Genomic DNA, 23417 nt, shown 5'->3' on the forward strand with positions numbered 1-23417 from the left:
TCTTATCTTTCTATCACACAATTCCTTGATGGTATTTCCTACTCTTCTAAATTCCTCCTTGGATACATATTGCAGAGCAATCACAGCCACTCTCTACCCTTCCATTGCCATCTATGATATGAGCTTTTTAGAGGCTAATATAATCCATAATTCGCTGTCACACAAACACACAGTATGTTTGTATTCAAAAGATGTTTTTGTTTTAATGGGAAGCTTGGTATCAAAAAGAGCTTTGAAGACAATCCAGTCTCTCCCCCTCCTCTTATTCAACTCTGGTTCTCACTCATTTTTCAACTATCTATCATAGATAAAAAGACTGGTAAACAAGCTCTAGGTTGCCTATCTAAATGCATTCTGTATCAGGCAAGAGAATTCCTTCAGCCATTTGTTCTTTCCTGAATGAATAGGTAGGCCAGACTCTTGAGAGTGATTACAGATTTCTTTGAAGAGGTTTCTTCCAGGACTTGATCTAGTCAGTAAAAATATCCTCCAGAAACAAGAGCAACTGGGGATCCTCAGTGTTCCCAGGGAACATTTTTGCAACCTATATGGTGTGCTAGATCTCTTCTACCAGTCTGGCGAACACCTTTGATAAGCATAGCACTTTCTGTATTATGACTTACTGCTTATTTATGATCAGAGTCTTGTTGAAGGAGGTTATTCTTATTGCTATATATTTTGAGTCCCAAGCTATTCTAAAGTATGGACACCTACTTGAAAAGAATCTATAAGACAGTATTTTGTAATGACAAATGAAAATCTGGTCCTATTCAGATGATATGACATGATTGCGAGGAAGCAAAGAAGAAGGTAGTGGGCATCTAAGGTGGTATTAAAAAATCATGCTGTCCAGGACAAAGGATGCAGTAGTCCAGCTCAACTCTGCAACTTTGTAGACTAAATCTGTAATATTGACAGGCAAAATCTTTGTGGGAGAATTTGAATAATAATGGAAAAGTAGCTGTAACTAGCAATTTTTCACTTAAGATTTGGCAAAAATGACAGTGATGAGGGGTCATTGCTAGAGCATGGAAGGTAGTACAAGTAATCATGCTGGGAGCTCTTATACCCAGAGTGGTTACTAGCAAGGGAAGACTCCTTAAGAAGAGTGTTAAAGAGTAAGGACCCTGTGGACAAGATAGTGCTCTGGGAGTAGACAAAGGCCTGGGAAAGACCTTAATTTAGAAAGGCCAAGGTCATCCACAGCATCCTGGGCCATGATCAGTTATCTTGACTTTTGTCCTGCTCCTGGATTTTGATGACTCTGGAGGAGAGAGTGAGGCTAATGACCTTATGCAACAATGCCTCTCTGAAATCCATTTCCTCTCTAAGTCAGGCTATCACCCCATGATGTCATAGGTCCTCTTTAACAACAAAGGATGGACTGGACGGCAACAGCAGCAGCTAAATTGAGGCACTGGCTGGTGACAGGACAATAGTCACAATTGAGAGATACATACTTTCCCTTTTAGATGTTCACACCCTGGGGCAAAGTCCCATTTACCTCATGGAAATTAAGACTGGGAAGATCCTGTCCTGTGTTATCTCAGTATTCCCTCAGACATTAGGTTCCAAAAATGTCCCTGGTCATGTCAGCCTTGGGCTGTAAGACTAGTCAGAATTATTGACTAGGGAAAGTCTCCTAATGAAGCAAGTTACCTCCAGGTTGCATAATGAGGATAAGAAAAGGAATCTAGATTTTTGTCTTAAATAGTAAAACCAAAACAAACATAGCTTGTGACTTGGAATGATTTCAAGTGAAGATACTGAAAGTGCAGTAGACTTTCTAGTGCAGCACATCAGCTACTAAATGTTCAGGAACTGGTCAGTCCTTATATAGTAAATGTGAATGGGTACAAACACATAAAGAATAGATCAAATGAAGTGTGTGAACTCAATCCCTCTAGAGGAGCACTTGCCTGAGATTCACATTTACCTTTTCTTTCAGCCTATTTCCTCTTGCCACTTCCTTTCCCAAATGAATATAACACATTTGCTACTTTTGCACAGAAGGATTTGCCTCAGGAAATACTTCTTCCTCCTTCCCTCCTCCTCACTTAGCAATGATTAAACACCTAATTATCAGGTACTACATTTGCATTTCAGGGGCTCAGAACCAAAAGGATTCAATTATTACTATTACTGGAACTGATGCTACACAGATGCTGTGCCTAAAACTGACATACTCTAAATTCAGTAAACAATATTGGTACAAAAGGTTTAAAAATATCAACTACTTCCAAGGTTTGGAATGGTTTGTATAGTAATATATAAGCATTGAGTCTACACCCTACTTTTAAGCAATCTATAATTTTAATGCTTGGAATAAAGCAACAAGAGCTGTTCATCCTTTCAGGTCTAGTGGATCTTGTGTTGTCTATAAGTGGGTGCACGTTCTGTGCAGCAATGATTGGTGGAATCTTTAACGTTTTTGCCACAATAATCAGGCCAGAGTTGGGTAAACAGACAGTTTTTAGGGCACCTTTTCTAGCCCCTTCCTCACATCAGGAGGTGAGCAGTGCAATCCTTAGGGAGCTGCTGAATCCCACTGCTGCTTTCAATGGTCTGGGCCAACTGTGTGCAGGCTTGTGATCACAGGGCCCAGTGTATCCGCACCTGCTGCTTCACTGCTTCATCACTTGTCTGTCACCACAGGACTTTGAGGAATGGTTGTGAGTGATGAGTTTGAGACTCTCTCGGTTATTTTCAACCTGGTTTAGCCCACTTGCCAAAATGGTATACCTAGGTGTGGCTGTTGTGCATTCTACAATTTCTTGGAGTCACAAGTGAGAGTTGGGTGACTCAGGTGGACATCAAAGGTGGAAAGCAGCCCTGAAGAGAGCTCAGCAGCCTCCACATCGAGGTGCTATTCTTCCTTGAACATACCCTATACCTATTATGTAATAATAATAATAATAATAATAATAATAATAATAATAACTAACATTTTAGTAGAACTCACCATGTGCCAGCACTATTCTAAGTACTTTATAATTCTCTCATTTGATCTGCATTGCAACCTTGGGAAACAGGTTCTCTTATTACAGGTGAGGAAGTTTAGGCAAGCATTTATCCATGATTATGCAGTAAATGTCAAAGGCCAGATATGAACTCAGGTCTTCCTGACTCCAGATCAAGAAGAGCTCTATCCACTGCACCACCTAGCTGCTCCAAGTGAAAAAGAAGTACATTCTAGGCATGGAGGATAGCTTGTGCAGACATGTGGAATGAAGTGGGTATATCATGTGTGAGGAATTTTATGAATGTATTATGACAGTATTGTATAATAAACCTGGAAAAGTAGATTGTGTTCAGATTGTGAAGGGATTTAAATGCCAAATAGAAGAGTTTTGTTTTATCTTATAACCTACAGAGTCATCATAGTTTACTGAACAGAAGAGCAACTGAATTAGACTTGTGCATTATATGAATACACACATATCACTTTGAGGTCTATGTAGAGGATGTGTTGGAAAGAGGAGAGATTTCAGACAAAGGTATTAATTAGAAGGCTATTGTAATAATTTAAATGTGAGGTGAAAAACCCGAGTTATAGTAATGGCCATATGAATGGAAGAAGTAGAATATGCAACACTGTTACTGTTTGCACATGTTGGGTAAAGGAGGAAGAAGATTTGGAAGTGACTGAAAGAATTGTATTGCCCACAGCAGAAATAGGAAGATGAAGAAGAGTAAGTTAGGAGAAAAGACAATGTGCTCTCTTTTCTTTTTTTTTTTCCCTTGCAAGGTAATGTGCTTAAGTGGCTTGCCCAAGGCCACATAGCTAAGTAATTATTAAGTGTCTCAGGCCCGATTTGAACTCAGGTATTCCTGACTCCAGGGCTGGTGTTCTATCCACTGCACCACCTAGCTGCCCCCAATGCCCAGTGTGTAGTTGTTGACTTCAAGTCAGGAAATAACCCAGGACTGGAAATATAGATGTAAGAGCCATATATGCAGAGCTGATAATTGAATTTATAGAATCTGAGAAGGGAGCCAGCATGTCCCCTTGCTTCTGGTGAGGAGAATAAAAGTCTATTAAGTGACCAGGTATGACGAGAGGACTTTGGCCTTTATTTCTCCAACCATGCCACTACTATGAAACCTATGAGTGCATATTTTGCTGTTTCTTCTTTCTTATTTTGTTTCTTCTTTCTTGTTCCTAGATGAAGGAATATTGGAAATGAAAACTCTAAGGATAATAGAATAGAAGAAGTATAACTTAACTTTCCCACCATAAATCATACTTCCTCCACAGAAATCTAGAGCAGGGGTGGGGGACCTTTTATCTGTCAAGGGTCATTTGGATATCTATAATATCATTTTCAGGCCACATAAAATTAACAATTTAAAATTAGCCTGCTGTATTTGATCAAACATATAATTCAACCCTAAAAACCTCCTAGATTTATTAATTTCAAAACCTGCCTATGGTTACCAGGCTAAATGATTTCCTGCAGACTGCATATTCCTTGTGATTTAGAAAGTGTACCAGACCAAAATCATGATTGGGAAATACTAGAAAAAGAAATCACAGTGAGTCATTTTTTTCCAAACCAGGTCAGTTTGGGGAGACAGAAAGAGAGGTCTGTCTCCTTCAAGTTGAGGCCTTGTGCGGAGCATTCAAATGCTCAAGGTCTAAAAGTTTGGGCGCTAGAACAAGAAACCTTGGAGAGGAGGTCACAGGTGATCCCTAACTACTGCAGGGTGTATGAACAGGTGCCATCTGATAGCTCTTTTACTTTATAGTTCCAAGTCACAAATCTAGAGTGAACTGAGGAGGGTATCTTTTTCAAGAGGTTGGTGGAGAGGACCTAGCTGTACATTAAGCATGACATAAATTCAGAAGGAAGCAATACAGTCTTGATCCCAGATGTTTAGTTCTAGTCTCAAACCCAGGCTTAAGTTTCCAGTGGAATAACCAGACCAGGAATCCCTAACTAAAAGGGAGCTAGCAGCTCAGTTGTTCTAAACCATAAGAGTCTCTTTGCAGCTTATAGTGGATAAGTCAGCAGCAATCTATAGAAACCTGTAATGAGGGACAAGATGACAAAAGTTTTGCTCAGATCCAAACTTGGGTCAGGAACTTGCAAAACTCAAATCAGAAGAATGAACTTCAATCTGGATCATTTTGGGAGTACTGAAAACTTGAGGAATGCTTTTCATAAGGGTATGGAGGCCAAAAAGTATTCACTGTTTTGACCAAAATTGCTGAGGAAACTGAAAGCAGTTTGGAAGATACTAAGTATAGACTAGTAACTCACACTGCATACTAAGCTAAGGTCAAAATGGGTATGTGATTTTAAAATAAGCAAATTGAGGGAGCATGCAATACCTTACCTGTTCTTTAATTACCAAATGAAACAGAGCATTACAGGATGTAAAAACAGATAATTTTGATTATATTGAGTTAAAAAGATTTGTTCTAATAAAACCAACACTGTCAAGATTAGGAGAAAGCAAGAAACTGGGGAAAATAAAGATCTCATTTCTCAAATACATGGAGAAATGATTCAAATTTATAAGAATAAAAATCATTTCCAAATTGATAAGTGGTCAAAGGATATGAACAGGTAATTTTTCAAAAGAAGAAATCAAAGCTATTTTTAGTCATACTTCCTCCTGGGTAAAGGAGGAGGAGGATTTAGAAGTGACCGGAAGAATTGTGTTGCCCACAACTGAAATAGGAAAATGAAGAAGAGTAAGTTAGGACTTAGAAAATTCTAAATATTTAGAAAAATATTCTAAATCACAATTGATTAAAGATTTGAAAATTAAAACTTGTGTGATAACTCATACTTATTAGATTAGCTAACATATCTAAAAATGAAATTATAAATGTTGAAGGAGATGTGGAAAAATGGAAACACTAATGCATTTTTATTTTATGTTTTAGGTTTTTGCAAGGCAATGGGGTTAAGTGGCTTCCCTAAGGCCACACAGCTAGGTAATTATTAAGTGTCTGAGGTCGGATTTGAACTCAAGTACTCCTGACTCCAGAGCCAGTGCTATATTCACTGTGCCATCTAGCTGCCCCTACACTAATGCATTTTTGGTGGAGTTGTGAATTGATCTAACAAACTTGGAGAGCTATTTGGAACTATGCCCAAAGGACTATATCAAACTATGCAAATCCAACAATACTACTAGTAGGTCTGTGTCACAAAGAAATCAAAGAAAAAGAAAAAAGGAAAAAGGTCCTTATGTACTAAAATGTTTATAGTAATTTTTTTGTGGTGGTAAAGAAAGAATTGTAAATTGAATGGGTGCTCATCAATTGGGGAATAGTTGAACAAGTTGTTGTGTATGATTGTGATGGAATACTATTGTGCTGTAAGAAATGAGCAAGATAGTGTCAGAAAAAAAACTAGGAAGACATATGAATTGATGCAAAATGAAGTGAGCAGAGCTAGGGGATCATTGTATACCATTAACACAATAGTGTATGATGATCAACCGTGAATGACTTAGCTATTCTCAGCAATACAATCACACAAGATGATACAAAAGGATTTATGAAGAAAAATTCTATCCACCTCCAGAAAAAAAAAGAACCAGTGAGTCTGAATGAAGACCATAGCCTATTTGTTTTCCTTTCTTTTTCTTTTCTTTCTCTCTCTCTCTCTCTCTCTCTCTCTCTCTCTCTCTCTCTCTCTCGGTCTGTGTGTTCTCTTTTTCAACATGGCTAATATGAAAAGGTTTTATATGACTGCACATGTATTATATATTAAAGTATAAGATAGGGGGAGAGGAGGAAGGGAATTTGGAACTCAAAAATTATTAAGAAAAGGAATGTTAATTGTTTTTCCATATAAGCAAAGAAATTATTTCTCTGCTTTAAAATGAGCAAATTCACTGCAACAATAACCTCTTTTTCTAGTATAATGCAAATAATAAATGTATATCTTAAATTTGGTCAAAATCAGAATGCTATCCTCTTTCTGATACAGAAAAAAGTAATAAATAAATAAAAATTAAATTGGTATTAGCAATTCAACAGTGCCATACCCATATCTGTAGGACACAGATTGATTTTATTTTTAAAAATACCTGATATGTCACATCACTTGGATTAAAGTTATGTTAAGATATTAGTTTTTTCTTTTTTTTTCCTTCAAGGAAGACAATGTGATGACTATCCACTGGTGTGGTAACACATTTTTAACTGGGGTAAGTGACCAGTTAGTCCATGGCACAATCATTTATTTCACACCTCTGTCAGAATGAAAACTCTGCAAAATGCTCCATGTTTATAAGCAACAATAAAAACTGACAGTGCCCTCAGTCTTTTCACACTTAAAAAAAATTTAAAACATTTTCATGAAAATACCTAAATGTTAAATCATCATTGGTTCAAAGACATACACATACACATTCACATTATGAAAAATACTCTTTCAAATAAACTATAAAAGATAAAATATACTTCAAAGGTTTTTTGTAATTGTTGGATTTTTTTTAACATTATTTTGTAAAGTACAGAGAAATCCTTCTGAGTAAAGGGGAAAACAAACCATTCCCTATAACGACAATATAATTATAGCAATTTTTGTATAGTAATACTTAAGAGAAAGTTGGACTTCAGTTTCCTCAGGACAAGAATTCCAATTCAGATCTGTTTTTGGAATGGTTTTACTGGTCTACAAATCTAGGTAGGTCTTCAGGGGAATAGCATTGTAGTCTGTATCTGAGAAGTGCTTTTGTTCCTTTTCAAGTTTCAGTGAAATGAAGGCTCTGATTTTTTTAGGGTGAGACTACTCTCTGAGCTGTAAGAGTCAGGTGAAGGGGATTCAGAGAAAAAAAAAGGTCCCGGGTGAGGCAAGTGAGACACCTCTGGTTGATGCTGAATGTGTGCCATCTTCACATATTCATGGAGGGTGGTGAGGAATACTCTGCACGTGGTGCTAAGCAGAGATGAAGCTTCATTCATCTCTCCACCCTGGAATGAATGAGTGTCATTACCATGGACAAAGTTTTCTATGGTTTGAACTTGCTGCCTGAAGAGGTCACAGTAGAGGCCAAGTTCAGCCATTTTGATTTCCTGATATTCGTTGGTTTCACGTATTTCTTTTCCCCCTTTTGCTCTTGTCGCAGTCAAGTAAGCTTTGGCACTGCACAGAGCATCTAACCACCTCTGCCTTTCGGCGGCATTCACAGCTTTCAAGTAGAAACGTTGCTCCCCTGAAACCAGTAATTCCATTCTTGTATTGTCTGTGGGGTGGACTTTAATTTCACAAACGGCCATCTTCATGCTCCCTTTGCTCCCTCTGCACACATCATCCTGTGACTCATAATAGGATAATATCCCATTATCTAAAACAAACCAGCGAGGTTGCCAACCTGTGAGATAATTGGTCCACTTGGATAGAACCCCCTCCATCCTTCAGAGCCCAGCGCGGGGCATCCTCCTCCTCCCCCGGCGCTACTGCTCCAGCTCTGCCCGCCTCTCCCGCGGGGCTGCGTCTTTAACTGGGGCGGGAGCGGCCGCGATCAGCGTCAGCCCCTCGGGAGGGGGCTCCCCGCGCCGGCCGGGCCGGGACAAAGCCCAGCCGCTGGGCAGCCCCGGAGAGTCCGACTGTCCTGCCCGCCGCCGGCCCTTCGCCCTCACCTATCCTTTCCTCCTTCCTTCCTTCCTTCCTTCCTTTGAAACATTTTTTTTTAAATAAAGATATGGAGTTGGCAGATGAACCGCATATACTGAAAACAGGTCAGTTTACCTGGAACCTGGTGAATGAAGGAGTACTATGAAATACAAAGACCAGAAAAGTTGGTAGTGACCTTTAATAGAAAGCTTTCAATGCCATGCGAAGGAGATTATATTTTATTTTACCCACATTTGGGGGGGTCATCTGAACAGGAGGTATAGTTATGTGGGGTCTGTATTTTATGGAGAGATCTGTATTTTAGAAATAGCATTTTGGTAGTTTGTCAGATGGATTGAAGAGAAAGTAGGGAACATGAATAGGGAGGCTGTTGCAACAGTCTTGGTCTGAATAGGGATAGGAGCTGGATGTGAGAAATGTGGTGATAGGAACAAGAACTGTCAGTTTTATTGGAAATAGGGGACAAGGAAGAGAAAAAAAAAAGGAAGCCAGAATGTGAATCTAGATGACTGGGGGAAAAACTGTGGTGCCAGTGACAGGAGAAGAAACAATACTGTCATCAGAGTATCCCTACAAGTCACTGGGCAGAAATTTGGCATACAGATTAAAAGACTGCTAGGAGTATGATAAAGTATTTATTTTTAAAAAGTAATGTAAGGGGCAGCTAGGTGGGGCAGTAGATAGAGCATCAGCCCTGGAGTCAGGAGTACCTGAGTTCAAATTTGGCCTCAGACACTTAATAATTACCTAGCTGTGTGGCCTTGGGCAAGCCACTTAACTCCATTTTCCTTGCAGAAAAACAAAAAACGTAATGTAGATTTTGTACATTTTTCCCTTTTCAATTTTAATTCTATTTTTTTTAATCCACAAAAACCTGCCTTTTCTCCTTTCTATCAGCCACAGAGAAATAAAAACAAAGACCATTTTTGCAAATACCTATAGTCCTTATTGCCAGGGGAATGATTAAGAGTAACTAGCTATGGAACTTTAGTTATCTCAACATCTGTTAGAACTTAAAAAAATATTACAAGAAACACAAAAAATAGCCTGATAATTTCTTAAATCAACTAAATGATTTGATCTTTCAACAGGAAGAGGTGAACTGTTTATTCTGTACCTGTCACCAACAAGTAGGAATTGGTTGTTGAAGTAGAAATGGTGGAAAAATTGATGGCAATGAGGTGGGGAAGAATGAAACTTTACTGCTTTTTAGAATTTGTCTTAGAAAAATAAGAAAGGAAAGCATATTCTAATGGTGTACATTAAGATTTTGGAAATAGAGATTTTTAAAAAGTTCAGAGAAATGGTAGGTAGGATCCCATGGGCCTAGAAAGGGCACAGGAGTACTGGGAAATTTTCAAGGATGAAAGTCTAAAGACACAAAAATAAACAATTTCAATGAGTTAAAAAAAAAAAAAGACTGGTAAGTACCAGAAAATACAGAGAACATATCAGCCAATTTAAATTGTAAAATAGAGAAAATGAAAGCAAAAATCATAGCCCTGATATTTAAGAATAATGTAGGAAGACTAAAGCTCAAACAATATTATTGAGGAAAGGCAATAAAAAGGATTTTGAACTTTTAAAAAGCAATGTTGAAGTAAAAAAGACTAAAGATGAGAAAGGATCATTCTTGGTTTGATTGGGATGTTGACATGGAGAATATAGCATTGCCTAATTCTTAGTTTCTGTTTTTCACCCAAAGAAAATAATCATTGGACTAGAAAAGCAGAACCTAAATTTCCAAGAAAGATTAAAGCCAGGCTAAGAGATAGGTATGTCTTGTTGCCTTTGATAAGTTCAAGTCATCAGACCTAGACAAATCCCATGCTGAGGAATGGGGGAAAAAATCTGATTATAAAGCCACTGTTGGTGACCTTTGAAGGACCATGGAAATTAGAAAAGGTACTGTAGGATTGGAGATAGGCAAATGTCCCAATTTTCCAAGAAGGGGAGAGAATGGATTTCACTAACTATAGGACAGTGACATTGACTCTAATTCCTAGAGGAAAAAAAAATCAAAAAATTATGAAAGGGATAGTTCATGAACATTAAGAAGAGAAAGCAGTAATCATAAATAGATCCAGAACAGTGCAGAGTAGACTAACCTGACAATCCTTCAGATACTTGAAGACAGCCACCATCCTCCCTTTGAGTTTTTCCTCCAGATTAAACATGCCCATTTTCTTCAATTGATCCTCACATACTATAGAATTAAGGACCATCACTATCCTTGTTACCTTTGTTAGGGCACTTGCCAGTTTATCTCTGTGCTAATTAAACTATGTTACCCAGAAATGAACATAATATTCGAAATGGGATGGGATGAGAGAAGAGTAGATTGGCATTATCAACTCTAATTTTGGAAGCTGTGCTGTTTTTTTTAATGACAAAGACTGTTCTCATTGCTAAGCCACATATTGGATTTGTAACCTACTGAAATCTCCAGAATTTTTCAGAACTTTTCAATATATGTTTCTTCCATCTTATATTTGTAAAATTGAATTTTTCTACCAAAGTGTATCCCATCTGAATTTCAATTTATTAGATTCAACTCAATGCTCTAACTTGGCAGGGTTCTTTTGGATATTATCATCCTCTGTCTTAGCTATTCCTTAATTTTGTTATCAACTGAAAACTTGATAGATATACCCTCTGTCTTTATTCAAGTCATTGATAAAAATATTAGCACAGGGCCAAGCATAGATCTACTGGAGACAACATGCCATGTTAATGAACCATTAAATAATTACTCCTTGAATCTGTCTATCCCAATAATTTTTTTATCCATTTAACCTCCAGGCTTCCAATAAGTAAACAAGATTTCCTTGCTTAGGTAGTTTCCCTTCATCAACCATTCTACCATGATGCCCGTCATTTTACCATGCTCCAGGTTTCCTCCCACAACACAAATTTGCTTTTACCTCAGTCCCTTTCACTACTCCCTGATCTGCTGGACTATACCATTCCAGGGCTAAAGTCCAAGGGTCAATGATAGTCTACTTCATCTCAATCCTCAGCATCATACTCTTTCCAATCTAGTGATTCTGAAACCCATCTGTCATTATACAAATTCTGATCTTCATCTCTCACTGACCATACCCTTATTATTATCATCCCCTCAGTGCAATTCCATCTCCCCAAGATCTCAACCTAAAACTACCCACGTCTATTTTGCTGTTTGCAATGACTGTTTCGTAGCTTACTTTCATCTTAGAGCATTCTTTTCTTGTTCCTTCTGTCTTCTTAAACTCAATGACCTAGCTTTCTCTTGATACAGATTCCATAATCACGCTTTCCTGTAGAGGTTGAACTTTCCTTACCACTCCAATTCACCAGACGTGATGGGGAAACAGGAATATTCCTTACTCCCTAGTAGATTTTTTTCAAGCTGTTCTTCTTTGACCATCATTCACTCAGTAACTTCTCCTTTGGAATTAATTTAATCCTTTGTATTACCCCAATCAAGATGCTGGTAACTGTAATCTTCCAATTGCCAGGAGACTTTTCTTGCTTCTTCAATGAGATCAGTGCCAGATTCACAACCTTTCTTTCCTCCTTAATTGTCCCAATACTAGGGAGCTTCAACATATGTATCCACATATTTTAACATCCTAGATCCTCAATTTACTCATTTCTCATGATCTACTATCCCACCCCAGTTAAAAAAGAGGTCATTCTCTTGATCTTGTCAATTCCTACAAGCATGCCACTTCCATATTCATGAACTCTGAAATTCCTTTATTTCATCTTAATTATTTATAATTCCATATTTCCCTGTGCACTGTGTCTCCAAATGCTATTCTTAATCTTAACTTTGTCTGCCAATCCTTCTCCCCTTAGATCTTTCTCAGGTCATTATCCCTGAACTGGCTACACACTTTTCCCTTCCCCATCCTGACCTCTTGGTAAATCAGTTTAATCTTACATTGTCCTCTTCTCTTGAGTCCCTTACTTCCCTATCCTGTTTTATCTTACCAATTCTCAGTCTTTGATTACTCCCATCCTCTATTGCTTTTACTCTTACTCAAATATAATTGAATAAAGCTATAAAAATCATGAAATTATGTTGAATCCATCACAAATTTATGTTACTACAATAGTGACAAAACCCTCACAGTAACAAAACAATTCTTTTATTCATGCCTAAACTAAAAATAGCAGCTTTTCCTAATCTTTGTATTCTTCCTTAAATTTCCCATGGTTCCTCTTCCCTTCACCCTCTCAACTAAGAACTTTGCCTCATATTTCACTATTAAGGCCATTCTCTTTCTCTCTCATTTCACATCACTCAGATGCCACTCTCTTTTTTTCATCTTGTGTCACAAGAAGGTTCTCTCTTGTCCTTGCCAAAGAAAATCCCTCTACAAGCACAAATGATTTCATTCTATACTGTTTTTCCTGGCTGATTGACCTCTCCATCATCTCCAGCTGTCTTCTCTAATTTTCAATCTCTCCTATCCATTGGTTCTTTGTTGCCCACTCTTTTTTGCCTACACATTCCTATTAGCTATCTCTTCTCTTTCATTTTTAAACTCTTTACTGTCATCCATACTAGGTACCTCTATTTATTTTTCTCTCAGTCTCTTAATTTTATGCAATCTGGTTTATCTTATTGTTCAACTGAGATCTTAAACTATGATATAGTTTAAGGTCTAATACTGTGAATCTGCTGATATTTGTCAGAATGGTTGGACTTTTCTAAGACTTCGATTCTTATTAATTTTAAAAGTTGTACCATGGTATGTTATCTTCTTGAAAGTTCCTGGGTTACTAGATGGCAAAGTGGATAGAGCACCAGCCCTGGAGTCAGGAGGACCTGAGTTCAAATTTGGCTTCAGATACTTAATAATTGCCTAGCTAAGTGACCTTGAGCAAGTCATTTAACCCCATTGCCTTGTCAAAAAAAATTCAATAAAGTTTCTTAATTCTATTAACATCATTAGTCTCCATCATTATCAAAGGAGATTGAGAATGAGTATTCAGAGAGGTAGGAGAAGAGTTAGAAGAGAGCAGTATTCCAAAAGGAGAAAAGGTAGTAGAAGGAGAAGAAAGTGTTCAATAGAACAAGGTGCCACCACTATTTTTTAAAATAATTCTAAAGGATTAGTTTAATGAAGAATAACTTAGCCCTTTCATTAGATCACTAGGAACTTGAGTGCTGAAACTCCTACAATCACCAGAAATCTTCACTCTTACTGTGATTTAATAGATAAATCCTAGGGAACTGCCTGAGATGCATAAAGGTTAAATGACTTTCCTAGGGTAACACAGATCTTCCTGTTTCAAGCCCAGAATTTTGTCTATTTCATTAACGTAATCTTATAAATGAATAATAATAGATGTTTATTTGTAATTAACTATTTTCATATATGTTTATATGTATCTCTCTCTCTCTCTCTCTCTCTCTCTATATATATATATATATATATATACATATTCTGGATTTTTGGTCTATTTTAGTAATAGGCTCTATTCTGCAATTTAGATCCAAATTCTACAAGGTACATACTCTCTCTTGAAATTACTTTGTGTTCTCACACCTCTCAGATTGGCCAGTGTGATGGGAAAGGAAAATGATTGATGTTAGAGAAGATGTAGGAAAACTGGGACACCGATGCATTGTGGGTGGAATTGTGAACTGATCTAACCTTTCTGGAGAGCAATTTGGAATTATACCCAAAGACCAATAAAACTGATCCATCCTTTGATCCATCAATACCACTACTGGGTCTGTATCCTGAAGAGATCATGAAAAAAAGGGTAAAAATCCCCAAAATATTCACAGCAGCTCCTTTTTTTTTAGTAGCAAAGAATTAGAAATTGAGGGACTGCCCATCCACTGGGGAATGGCTGAACTAACTGGTATTTGAATGAGATGAAGTGCTGTTATTCTGTAAGAAATCATGATGGACAGGTTTCAGAAAAGCCTGGAAAGACTTGCATGAACTGATGAGTGAAATGAGTAGAACCAGAAGAACATTGTACACACTAACAACAACATGGAGAGATGATCAATCATGATACACTTGCTCATTTCACCAGTACAATGATCAAAGACAATTTTAAAAGACCTGTGATTGGAAAATACTATCCATATTCAGAGAAGGAACTGTTGAGTTTAAATAAAGACCAAAGCTTATTATCTTCAATTTTTAAAAGCTGTCTCATGTATTATGCCATTTTTCTCTTTAATATTTTCTTTTATTTGGATTGGATTCTTCTCTCACAATATGATCAATATGGATCTATTTTTAGCATAATTATAAATGTAGAACCTATATCAGATTGCTTTCCGTCAAGGGGAGAGGGTAAGGAAGGGAGGGAGGGAAAAAATGTAAAACTCAAAAACCTTGCAAAAAAAATTGGTTAAAACCTACCATTGCATATAGTTGGAAAACAACAAAATATTAAAAAATAAATTACTTTGTTACTTTAAATATATTTTGTACTTACATGTGTGCATTTTATATTGTTATAATAGAATGTAAACTTCCTGAACCTAGAGAGGTTTCATTTTGCCTCTGGATTCCTACTGCCTAGAGTACCCTGTTCTCAGTTGAGATGAACTGAAAATCAGATTTGATAGTTAAAGGAGGTCAGATAACTACCAAATGGATTATGTCTAGGTAACCAGACTAAATTTACTTTTTTAAACATGGAAAGAAATTATAATTTAGCAATAATATAATAAATAATAATAAATAACGTAACAAATTTTGATTCCAGTAAATCCTTTGATAAGGAATTCCTTAGAAGGTACAAGGATTAAAATATGGAGATAATATGCATGACAGTTTATCAATCTGTTATAAAAGGAGATTAATAAATACATTTTATAAGGCACCAGAAAAATGGCACAAAACTCCTACAAATGGGAATGTCAAAGAATGAAAAACTTGAATTTTAATTGAATGAACTATATTGCAGTAATGGAAACTGTAATATAAACAAAAAAGCAAGAAGTTAGAGTTGACTGCTATATTTCCAGAGAATTTTGATGTTAGGAAAACAGATAACTAAATGGCAAGAGGAATTTTGTGGACAATTTATTGCCGAAAAATGTCAGGGTCATTGATCTGAGGGAAACAGAAAAACATGTTAGCCATGATTAAATGACCCCATTTAGAAACAATAAATGAATTAAGAGAAATGTGTGATTTGATCTGATCAGGTTTTGTAGCAGTCAGGAAGACTGACATAATCTTAGGACACTTCTACAAGGAAAAGGTTGTATGAGTTCAACAAGCAGTGTTCTTTCCGAATCCCAGTTCTAATCACATTTAGAATACAATGCACAACAGCAGTAACTGACTTGCAAAAAACAGGACATTCAGATATTTGAGAAAGTGTGCAAGAGGATAACAGAGCTTATTTGAGGAGGACAGGGCCTTATGAGGGCAGATTTTGAAAGCTAAGTGTGTTAAGTCTTGAAGAGATGATGAGAGGTGATTTAACATGGTTTATGAGTATCTGATGGCTTCACACAAAAGATCTAGGGCAAGACCTATTCACAGTACTAGGAAAAGGATAGTCAAAGGATAATTAAAGCTGAAGGAACAGGAGATATTATCAAACCAGGTCTTTTTGGGAAAAAAATAGGATTGATGATATATATGTAGGGGAAGAGAGGATGAGGTAGGTTCCAAAAAGTGCAAATGAGACTTCAGTAATGGCTAGACAGGCTTTGGTAAAGTGTTCCAATGGAAGGTCCTTTTATCAAGTAAGGTACCTCTCCTTCCCTATTCCTACTGGTACTATTCATTTGAACAGAAGTAAGGTATGAGTAGTGCTTATGTTTCTTTGTATGGTATCAAAGACATAAAGTATCAACAGGTACAGAAAGAAAGCATCAGGAGAAAGAGAATGTTAGTTTCAAGGTTTTGTAGGTAATTAATTATTGGCGATGACATATATAGTGTTCAAAAAGAAGTGCTTCATTCAACTATTTTTTTCCAATGTGAGCTATCTTTTCTCCAACACACAGACACACACACAGACACACAGACACACAAACATATACACACACTTATATACAAACAACACTGACACAATGATTTTTCTCTTTACTTCCAAGCATTTAATCTTACTCAGAGATGTATTAGTAGTGCTCATAGGTCGAACAAACAATAGCAACAAGAACAACACAACTGCCACAGAAGTCACTGAAATAAAGAGTAGAACTGAAGTCAGAGTGCCTGGCCACAACAACAAGCAAGCTACTTAGCTCCTTTGCCATTCTGTAACAGCTGCTAGTTTGTACATCATAATAACTGATTGTTTCTTTATTACTACTATTTCTACATATGCCGCTGAATGTATGCCCTCCATCTTCTTTGCAGACAGCCTTAGTCATTGTAGTGCCAAAGTCACCACTCTGCTACAGCCATTAGTGCCATAGCAACATCTGATACTACTCCGGCTGTCATCACTCCTGTTAGTTCTGCCAGTGCCATCCCTGTTACTCTTGGGTGCTTGACAGAGAGAGATTAAATTAGGGGAAGAAGGGAGAAATGATCCAGAATGTGTTTTTGAACCTAGAGATGAACTTTATCTTGAAATCATTCCCAATACCAAAAAAATTAAAAAAACAACAGTGAGAGGATGCTGTTAGATAATAAGCACCTCTCAGAATCTGGGAAGGCACACCTAGACACTTTAGATGGCAGGCACAAGAAGAGTCCAGATATGAAAAAAGAGATCACTGGTGCTGCCAAGGTCAAAAAAACAATCACTAGCCACATCCCTGCCAAAGACAGCTAAACAATTTACCCTGCCTGGAGTGAGCCTTGCCAGCTTGTCTGACAATAACTGACACAGTAAGTAGTACTGGGCCAAGAATTAGCATCGGTGTCTGGCAATATTTGTGGCTCATGAAAAGAATGTGGCCACAGCTGTGTGCACACACTAAAGCCCACACATTAGTAATGGAAATGAGTGATTAAGCTTGACTACCCTGCAAGCTATTCTCACTTCCAAAAGATCAGTGACACGCTTCAGGAACCTAGATACCATCTTACTACACACCCTCCCCCCAAACAACATCCTCCTCAAAAGCCATTAAGTATTCCTTAACTTTTAGTGCTACTCTGCTTTGTTCCTTTTGAACAGTGACTTGGTAAATCAAATCTAATTTAGCATCTTCTCATATTTTTGATGGGATCATATAGAAATAGGCTTAGAACAAGTTAATATCTTAGTATTTCTTCATAGTTAATATATTTCTATTGCATAGGAATAGACAATAATTACTTTTTGCAATTTAATAAAATTATGAGGAGGTAAACTCATCCTTTGTAGGTTTACTGAAATCATCCTTCGTTCAACTCTGGTGACAAAAAAAGAACCACAAGGGTGATATTCACTCCATCCTGGTCTCACCTAATTTTTAACTCTTCTGCTTAGTCTTTATATTTTGAAATCTTTTTGTTATATGTAACTTGGAGTTTATGAATATTTGGTATGGTAGCAACTATCAAATATTATTCTTCAATTTTTTGTATAGGCAATTATGGACAACATTGTTCAATCTGTGTTAATACTCTGGTTTCTATATAATATATATATTAGCTAAATTATATATGTTATGGTCTATATTTGTAAGATAGAGATTTGTCGTCTGTAAATTCATGGAAGATAGTAAGCTTCTGATATATAACTTTAGCCATCTTTTGCCAGATTTTGGGGCTAAATTTTTAAATCTTCTTATCCAAAGGAATGCACTTTCAATTATATTCAACATCTTGAATAACATGTGCCTGTCTTTTTTAAACTATCAAATTTCTTTTATTTTTTACAGTTCCTCATTCATCTTGATTCAGTCATTAGTGCTGCTTCCATCTAAAGTTTTGCCTTTCCTCCAGTAGGCTGACAGAGCAAAGTGGAGCATTTGAAACAGAGAACCAGTGTTTGTGTGTGGCTGAAGACAGTGGTGATTTTATAACACCCGAGGCACTTTACATCCATGAAATAGGAATTTGGATTCTGCACCAGGCATTTCTTCTTATGTTTCTGCTTTTCCTCCTCGGGAGAGAGGTATAGGAGATCTTTCATGAGGGGCATGTTGGTGTGGGGAGATCTTTACCACTGGAAAAGCTAATGTGTGCCTGTTAATCAACTTTGACTACTTATTGATGTCTTCTTGTTCCAAAAATGTTTATGTGTATATAGTACTGACTTGTTTATTATGTACTCTGAGAATAACATCATTCCTCTTTCTCCCTAATGGGAAGCATAAGTCAAATTCCTATAGCTGCTTTAGAGTATAGGGCTCTGAATTTTGTTGTTTTATATGGATTTTGTAAGGATATTTTATTGAAAGTATCTCCAAGGATTCATTTGAAAGTTTTGAGTGTTAAAACTGGTATTTGTTGTGATGAGGATAATGATGACTTAAGCATCATCAATCATTAGATGTATTCTCACATAAACACTTCTAAGAAAACAAATTTTTAGGAGATAAGAGTCAAGATAGATGGAGTGAGAGGAAACATTTTTTTCTAGTTCTCCCAGCACATCTCCTCCAGAACCTAGAAAATGCAATAGATTGGGGAAAGGCAAGAAAAAGACACAGTAAATTATTTTTCTAACTAAGGACAACTTAAGAAGACATAGAAATCTAAATAATTGGAGTGGGACTGGATAGGGAATGCATCCCATCATTATAATGTGCAGGGAAATAAAGAAAATTGAGAACACCAGGACAGGAATTACTAGAGCATAAAGTGATCCTAGGGGACCCTTGAACTAACCCTGTGAGCAAAAACAAGTGTTATCTGGGAACCATTGCCCAGATCTCTATCCCAGATCTAAGGAAGAAAGTAGAAGTTATAATCAAACAATCAGACCAGCCAAGTAGAGAGCAAAAAAAAAAAACCCCAACAAATTCCAAAAACTTAGCTGGGTGGCTCTAAACCCCAGACCAAGAGAAAATGATTCAGTTCACACCTTTAGCCCAATACATAAATCTATAATAGAAAAACTAGAGCAGGAGACCAAAACTAAAGAGAAGCAAGCAACTTACTCACTCTGAACTTGAAGAACCTAACAGTGGGCTAACAGTGTGTGAGCCCAGCAATAGTTTACTGAAACTGGACTACACAGACCAACAGAGTCAAATCTGGATCAGGGACTTGCAGAGTCCAGATCAGGGGAATGGTGAAGAAACCTCTCCCTGGATCATACCACTTTGGAAAATTTATAGAACCCAGACTGAACTGTGAAATCAATAGATGAGCATATCCCAACACTGACAAAGTCCAAAGTCAAGAAACTTACTGGAAGAATTAAAAAAACAAACAAAAAGAGAATCTAACCAGAAAACTTCTATTGTGATAAAAAAAAAAGCTCAAGTCACAGACAGAAGACAATAATTACAAAACATCTTCAAGCAAAGTCTCAAAGAAAATTCAGATTGGATCAAGCCCAATGAGAATTCCCAGAATAATTAAAATAAGAACTAAAGAAAGAGATAGCAAAGATAAATTTTTTTTTTTAAAAACACAGTAAGAACAATGGAGGAAAAAATGAGAAAGAAAACAAAATTATCTTGGAAACTATCCAAGAAAGTAATGCAGAAAATTAACAGGTTGAAAAGAGAAGTGCAAAATCTTACTGAAAAACAAAATTACTTCTTAAAAGAATAATTAGCCAAATGAAAGCTGACTATATAAGACATGACATAATTTTAAAAATTTCAAAAACTAAAAAATAGAAGAATGTGAAATATCAGATAGGAAAAACAACTTGAGGAAATATAATTTAAGAATCAATGAAATCCTTGAACAAAGAAAGAATAGTTCAAGACAGGTGGAGAATTTTCATTTAAAATAACTTCAGACAGTGTAAAATACATGAAAGTTTACCTCTCAAGATATACATAGGAGCTACAATAACATATTACAAAACACTTCAAACAGAAAAAGGGATATTAAATATTTAGAGACATATTAATTAATCATGTATAGGCCAAGATGATATAATATTATACTATCTAAATTAATTTATTTATTCAACCAGTGCCATGCTGACTGAATATAAATCAAACTACCAAAGAAACACTATTTAAAGGAATATTAAATTTAAAGAATATTAAAGAAATTATTGGAAAATTGGGAAAGAAGAGAGCTATACAGGTACCAAATAGCAAACTATACTACAAACTGTAATATTCAAAATAATTTAGCCTTGAGTAAGAAATAGAGAGATTGTGAGAGGTGCAGTGGATAGAGCACCAGCCCTGGAGTCAGGAGTACCTGAGTTCGAATTCGGCCTCAGACATTTAATAATACCTAGCTGTGTGACCTTGGGCAAGCCACTTAACCCCATTTGCCTTGCAAAAAAACTAAAAAAAAAACAAGAAATAGAGAGATTTATCAGTGGAAGTAAGTAGGTACAAGTAATCTAGTGTTCGATAAATCTAAAGATCACAGCTACAGGGGTAAGAACTCATTATTTGACAAAAACTATAGGGAATACTAGAAAGTAGTCTGGCAGAAACTAGGCACATACCAACATCATATAATCTATTAAGATAAGTTCAATATGAGTACATGACTTAAACAAAAAAAGATATCATAAGCAAACTAGTGGAGCACTGATAGAGCTATCAGATCCTATGGAAGGGGAAGAGTTAATGGAAAAATAAAAGATATTCTCATAGGAGATATGAATAATTTTGATTACATAAAATTATGAAGATTTTGCACAATCAAAACAAATGCAGTTAAAATTAGTAGAGAAGCAGGAAACTGTGGAGTAAAATCTTTGCAGCAAATTCAACTGATCAAGGTCTCAGTTTTAAAATATATAGGGAACTGAGTTAAATTTTCAAGAATCAGAGTGACTTCCCAATTGACAAAATGTTCAAATAATATGAAGAACCCAAAATCATCAATAGTCTCCGAATCACTAATAATTATAGTTGTATAAATTAAAACAACTGAGTTAACACTTATAAAATGGCAAAAAAAAAAAGAAAATGAAAAATGCTGGAGTAGATGTGAGAAAATAAATATACTGATACATTGTTGGCAAAGCTGTGAACTAATCAAACCATTTTGAAAAACAATTTTCAATGATGTCTCCAAAAGCTATGAAATGGTACATATTTTATGACCCAGTAATACTACTACCAGGTCTATAACTTGAAGAATTTAAAGCAAGTTGAAGAGGGCTCATAATGTACAAAAATATTCATAGCAGGTTTCTTGAGGAAAGAATTTGAAATTCATCTTCATCAGTTGGAAAAGGGTGAACAATTTGTGGAATATCAATGTAATTGAATATTATTGCAATATAAGAAATGAAGGTAAACATTTCAGGAAACCTGACAAGACTAATAAGAACTGAGGCAAAGTAAAATAAAATGTAGAGAAGTATAATTTATATAGTAATTTGTAGTACTATAAAGATAAATAACTTTAAAATACTTAGTAACTCTGCTTAACACAATGACCAATCACTATTTCAAGAATTCATTATGAATTCTTGATGAAACACATTGTGTTGGATTCAAGAATATGTATTAAAGCTTATTTTTCTTTTAGTTCTTTTCTTTTTTTTTTGGGAAGGACAGGAATGGGATAGCTAATGTGGAAGTTTCTTTTGCATAGCTAAATGTATTTGTATTTTTGTTTTGGTTCGGGTTTTTTGTCTTTCTAATGGGTTGGGGAATGAGAAGGGGAGCAAGAGAATTAGAGACTGAAAATAAAATAAAATTGAATTCTTTAAAGAAAGAAAATAAACTTTCTATCTGATTCAATGCTGACTTGTTTACAAATAATCAAGGATATGTACTTTAGTCAAATTTGGCTTGTTGTTGCTTGTCCTTTGTTCTATTTGTGCAAAAAAAATGACTTTAATAAATCATTTGCCAACAAGTAGGATATTTTTTCATTAGGGTATCCCCTTGAAACCTAAGGGCTAGTTTCTTGGGTAGAAGTGGAATTACAAAACTATTCTTATAAGAAACAATTCACCAGTGAAGAAGGAAATCCATTATTCATAAGACATATCTGAATATTTGTCTTTAAGAAAATCTCATATTAGTTAAAGCTCAGTCACAGTCTTGTATCATAAAATACAAAAAAAAATAACCCTATGGTGCCCAGAACAAGTATTTTTTAGTGCTTGCCTTGTGCTTAGCACTATGCTAAGAGCTGGGGATGCAAAATAAAAGCAAAAACAATCCCTGCCTGAAACATGTCTAAGGAGAAATAATATGCAAATTTCTTTATATAAATAAGATAAATCAGGATAAATTGCCAATAAATCACAGAAGAAGAGCCCTAAGATTAAGGACTAGGAAAGACTTCTTATAGAAAGTGGAAATTTAATTGGATCTTGAAGGGAGCTAAGAAATAAAGATGAGGAGCTAGAGAGGGAAACCTGTCAAGAGGCTTTTTGTAACAATCTAGCAGAGAGGTAGTGAGAGTTTGCACTCTCTGAAAATAGAATTGAATAGGGGATTTATATTTTTTATGAATGTAAAATTTTGGAATAGAAGAGGCAATAGCCTCTTAGTTGGGCTTCTGCCTTCATCTCTCCCATCTACAATCCATTTCCCCCACAGTTTCTAAATTAATATTCTTCTTTTGTTTCTTTTCTATTTTTTCCAACTATATGCAAATATCACTTTCAACATTCATTTTTGTAAGTTTTTCCTTTTTCCTTTTTTCTTTCTCCTTCCCTTCCCTCCTTCTTCCCTTGCCCACAAGTCATCTGAAACATTCAAATTAATATTCTTAAAATAAAAGTGCAATAATTTCATCTAATCGATAAATTCCATTGCATTCCTTTACCGCTACTGTTTAG

The 23417-nt window shown here is 36.0% G+C and overlaps 1 protein-coding gene and 1 long non-coding RNA gene across 12 annotated transcripts in view; one reads left to right on the forward strand and one right to left on the reverse strand.

Annotated features, from left to right (window-relative positions):
- CFAP61 (cilia and flagella associated protein 61) overlaps window positions 1–23417 on the reverse strand; it is a 351604-nt gene that overhangs the window by 38254 nt on the left and 289933 nt on the right. The gene's annotated exons all lie outside the window — the stretch shown is intronic.
- The window catches only part of LOC141504393 (uncharacterized), a 70074-nt gene continuing 53019 nt past the window's right edge, over window positions 6363–23417 (forward strand). The window contains exons 1-3 of one of the 9 annotated variants that reach the window (XR_012473344.1): window positions 6363–6557; window positions 9695–9784; window positions 18467–18638. This is a non-coding gene — a long non-coding RNA (uncharacterized LOC141504393). Of the gene's footprint in view, window positions 6558–8352; window positions 8708–9694; window positions 9785–18466; window positions 18639–23417 lie in introns of those variants that run through there. The other 8 variants (XR_012473340.1, XR_012473341.1, XR_012473343.1 and 5 more) reach the window with 8 other exon arrangements.

The sequence above is a fragment of the Macrotis lagotis genome, chromosome 1 (assembly GCF_037893015.1).
Source record: "Macrotis lagotis isolate mMagLag1 chromosome 1, bilby.v1.9.chrom.fasta, whole genome shotgun sequence".
Taxonomy (NCBI): domain Eukaryota; kingdom Metazoa; phylum Chordata; class Mammalia; order Peramelemorphia; family Peramelidae; genus Macrotis; species Macrotis lagotis.